Genomic DNA, 5,281 nt, shown 5'->3' with positions numbered 1-5,281 from the left:
TAAACGATGCAATAATTTTAATCGCACGTACTTACACTTGTGAAATGGGGGAAGAAACTGATTCATGATGTACTGATCCATGTTCTGACAGTCTTTACGGATCCTTCCTTTAACAAACCGATGAAGTCTTCTTTGTAAGCATGTAGTTTCCAGAAGCACTCGAACTGCTCAAGGCTGGGCTATATTGCTGAGGTTTCATCTTTGGGTGGACTGTCAATAATATCCATCTGCACAGCGTGACTTCATTCGACCTGTGTCTGTGTGTGTGGCAGTTTTTATGTTATTGGGCAGGGCCGCAGGTTTCAAATCTCCCGGGTTTGCACGCGCAACTACTTGTGTTTCGTAGCCGCGTCATCACGAAACACCTAATGACTCGTTATCAAGACAACTCGTTTGAAGCACTATGAGTCAACTCTTTTATAGATGAATCAACAGTTTTAAACACTGTACACTTACAGATTTAAGCCTTAGCTGGATATTTCACTTCACTTAGAGCTTTGTTACACACTATATGGAAGAGCACTTTCAAAAACCCATAATATGAGCTCTTTAATATATTTTCATTAAGTGGAAAGTAATTAACTAAATTACATCAACTTGACTAATTGCTTCACTTCCACTTTAAGGTTTTATGGTCCAGGGTCACAAAATGAACATTGCATTTTACACCACTGGCAACTGGCTTATACAGGCTTACCAGTCATTTCACATGCAATGCATGAGCAGAATATTTTGTATTACCCAGAAGGAAGTTCAAATTCAAGTATCTTGGCTGAAACATTAGTGTACGGTGTTCAAAGGCCATGGATTTGACTCCCAGGGATTGCAAATATAAATATATACTCTGCCTTAAATGCATCAATAAAATGTAAGCCAGGACTAAAGCATTTGCTAAATATGTACATGACGTGCATATATGGACCTGTTTGTGCTGTTTCTGTATTCTTACATCCACTAGCATATAGTGTGATTTTCAAACAAGATTATGAACTAAAATGAAAAATTATACACTCCCTTTATTTGGATTAGATGGCCCAAAAATGGTCAAAATGTTGCTGTCAGCCTCTTTGAAGTACAGATAAAATATACGCTTAAATGTCATCTGCTATTGTAACATGTTGGTGTGTATATGAATATATTATTATGACTAAACATGTTGTACTTAATTGGAGTGATTTGTTTGTAGTTGAAAGCAATTCTCTGTGTCTGTGTGTCTTTGAGGATGGTATGACGAAGAGAAAAGATTATGGAGGTATTCATCAAAAACAAAGAAACGTTGCAAAACATGGACCCCTTGTTGCTTGAATAAAAATTAATTAAAGAGTCCTCGAATGAGGTAGTTAATTTTATAAATATTTGTGTTCATAATATTGTGTCTCTTCAACCAAATATCCCCAACACGAAGGTCATATCTGCTTTAAAGCCTAGATATAAGTGTTGGAGACACCTTCAGCTACCACCAGTGTCATGGTGTTGCCCTTCACATGATCAGACAAATCCCGGATGACAATTTGGGGCATTAATATTTAAGCACATGCTTTTGGATAAGTGGAAAATAAAATGCCCAAAGCCTGTGCAGCTAGCCTGTAGAATTCTCCGATTTTTCATTTTGAAGCCATAAATAATTTAGATGTGTCTGCAAACCAAGACTGAATATTTTATGGAGGACTTGTAAAATTCTGCCCCAAAACTCTGCCAATTAAGTAACCCTAGATCTGCGGTTTCAGAAAACTCATATTTCCAGAGTTTATTCAGACACCAGGTAAACAGTTCTGTAAAGTCTGTTACAAACTCATACCTGCACTTTCTGCACCCTTCAGCTCTGATCAGCTTGCTTGTAGACTGTCTTTTTGCATTTATTTTGTGAAAACGGCCACTCCTGTCAGCTAAGCACAGGAAACTGAAGCTACAATTTGCACAGGCTCACCAAAATTGGACAATAGAAGATTGGAAAAAAGTTGCCTGGTCTGATGAGTCTCCATTTCTTCTTCGAAATTCAGATGGTAGGGTCAGAATTTGACATCAACAACATGAAAGCATGGATCCATCCTGCCTTGTATCAACTGGTGTAATGGTGTGGGGGATATTTTCTTGGCACACTTTGGGCCCATTAGCACCAACTGAGCATTGTGACAACGCCACAGAGTATTGTAGCTGACCATGTCCATCCCTTTATGACCACAATGTACCATTGTTCTAATAGCTACTTCCAGCAATATAACCCACCATGTCATGAAGCGCGAATCATCTCAGACTGGTTTCTTGAACATGACAATGAGTTCACTACTCAAATGGCCTCCACAGTCACCAGAACTCAATCCAATAGAGTACCTTTGGGATGTGGTGGAACGGGATTTGCATCATGAATGTGCAGCTGACAAATCTGCAGTAACTGTGTGATACTATCATGTCAATATGGACCAAAATCTCTGAGGAATATTTCCAGTACTTTGTTAAATCTATACTACGAAGCATTAAGGCCACTCTGAAGGCAAAAGGAGGTCCAACCTACTACTAGTAAGGTGTACCCAATAAAGTGGCCGGTAAGTGTTTATTGTCACTAAATATCATAACGACTGTAAATGTATTCCGATTAAGAACCAGTGAGCCAGAAAGGCCAATCTGACCTACTTGTGAAGTAACCAACCCAAAATTTGAGGTGTCTTAGTGGTAAGTAACTAATTACAAATACCTAATTGACTGTATTTGGGTGGATTTTTTTCAAGAACAGTACTTTACCAAGTACTTTTACGTCTCAACGTTTTTTAAACCAAGCTACTGACTCTCTGTGGTTGTAAAAAAAACAGGATGCCCTTCGAAAAAGAAGGTGGTAGGACATAAATTAGCTACTCCCCTTCTGCCAGTGAGAGTGGCTGAGCTCAAGTGTATCAAATGAAAAGCAAATCAGAAGCGTCTTGAAGGGGGTGGGGCATGTCAGGTATTGAAGAGCATGTGATTGGTCAAGATTAGATGAAGTATGAGGTGACATGAAAAAACAAACTGTAATCTTCTAAACGCAAATTTTGTCACTGTTTTGGAGCACTAGCTTAAAGATATCCTTAAAACATACTGATTCTGCCATCTAAATAACCCTTTATAAACACTTCCACCATCACCATTTTCATTGCTTTTCCACAGGGGAATGCTTGTTTGGCAAGAGTGGAAGGCAAACTCCACATAATGTGTACATGGAACACTTGTGCTGGCGGTGCCAGTATCCATAGAAACTATACCTGCAGAATGCGAATATCATTGTTGTATTTTCTCAAACACCACACATCTTGAGTTTTGCCTGTTGTGGACTGAATGCCAATAGTTGACACAAGATTTATCCACTTTCTCAGTCAGCTTTTGAGTTGTCACTGGGAAAAGGGGTCAAATTCAGGTAGCTCTTGTCGCTTGTGGTGTGCAAAATGCATCATGTGGTCCTAACACAAACATATAATTTGTGTGATTGAAGTGTTTGGGACTTACCAGATCTGCACTTAACTAGAAAAGTAAAGTTCGTAAACAAACTTTAAGGTGGCTTGAGAAAGCCTAATTTGAAGGTTTGAAGTAGTTTTAAAGTTTAATTAACTGAAGTAGTTTAAGAAGTTTGAAACAGTTGGCACAGATAAGTACATACTGTTAAAGTCAGAATTATTAGCCCTCCCCCCTGTTTATTTTTTTCCCCCAATTTCTCTTTAACGGAGAGAAGCTTTGTTTCAACACATTTCTAAACATAATAGTTTTAATAACTTGTTTCTAACAACTGATTTATTTAATCTTTGCCTTGATGACAGTAAATAATATTTGACTAGATATTTTAGACACTTCTATACAGCTTAAAGTGACATTTAAAGGCTTAATTAGGATAATTAGGTTAACTAGGCAAGTTAGGGTGATTAGGCAAGTTATTGTATATCAATGGTTTGTTCTGTAGACTATCGAAAAAAAAAAAATAGCTTAAAGGGGCTAATAATTTTGACCGCTGAAATAAAACAAATAAGACTTTCTCCAGAAGACAAAATATTATCAGACATACTGTGATTTTTTTTTTCTTGCTCTGTTAAACATCATTTTGGGAAATATAAAAAAATAAATAAATTCAAAGGGTGGCTAATAATTCTGACTTCAACTGTACATGTTAGCATGTTTCTAATATGGATTGGCATGTTTTTTGCTAGGTGGTTGCTAAGGTGTTCTGAATGGTTGCTAAGGCATTGCTAGGCAGTTGCTAGGGTGTTCTGAGTGGTTGCTATGTTGTTGCTAGGCGGTTCTAGGGTGTTCTATGTGGTTTAATTTCAAGTAGTTTTATTACTGTTAAACTTTACAGCTGTTTTCAGATGCATTTTTCATAGGTGCATAAAGTAGAACAGTAGCCTAAATAACTAGAAAAAGTAAGGTTCATAGACAAACTTTATGGTGGCTTGGGAAAACCTGTTGGAAGTATATTTAATTTGAAAAAGTATTAAGTTGGCTAAAAGATTGTTTGAGCTACCCTTTAAAGACTGAAACAAGCCAATAAAAAGCTTTAAAGGTGAATCCTTTGTCTGTGGTTGGTAATAGCATGATACTAGCCTGATTCTAGCATGAATAAACTTGTTGGCATGATTCTAGCATGAATTAGCATAATTCTAACAACTTAGCATGTTTTTAGCATTTATCTAGCATGAATTAGCATGTTGCTGGCATGTTTCTAACATAAATTAGCATGTTGTTTGCATTAATCTATTATGAATTGTCTTGTAACTAACATGATTCTAGCATGAATTAACATGTTTTCAACATGTTTCTAACATTGATTATCATGTTGTTAACATGATTCTAGCATGAATTAGAATGTTGTTAACATGATTCTAGCATGAATTAGAATGTTGTTAGCATGAATGATCATTTTGTTGGCATGACTCTAGCATGAATGACTCTAGCATGAATTGGCATGTTGTTTGCATTAATTAGCACGTCGGCATGATTGCAACATGAATAAGCATGTTGTTATCATGATTTTAACAAATTAGAATGTTGTTAACATGATTCTAGCATGAATTAGCATGTTGTTAGCTTGACTCTAAGAAAAATTTGCATGTTGTTAGCATTAATTAGCTTGTTGGCATGACTCCACCATGAATTAGCATGTTGTTTACATGATTCTAGCATGAATAAGTAGGTTGTTAACATGATTCTGACATGATTCTAGCATGAATTAGTGTGTTGTTAGCATGAATTAGCATGTATTTAGCATGACTCTAGCATGAATTAGCATGTTGTTATCATGATTTCAACTAGGGATGCTCAAAAT

Source organism: Danio aesculapii, chromosome 5 (assembly GCF_903798145.1).
Source record: "Danio aesculapii chromosome 5, fDanAes4.1, whole genome shotgun sequence".
NCBI classification, from domain to species: Eukaryota; Metazoa; Chordata; class Actinopteri; order Cypriniformes; family Danionidae; genus Danio; species Danio aesculapii.
This window is presented reverse-complemented; position numbering follows the sequence as displayed.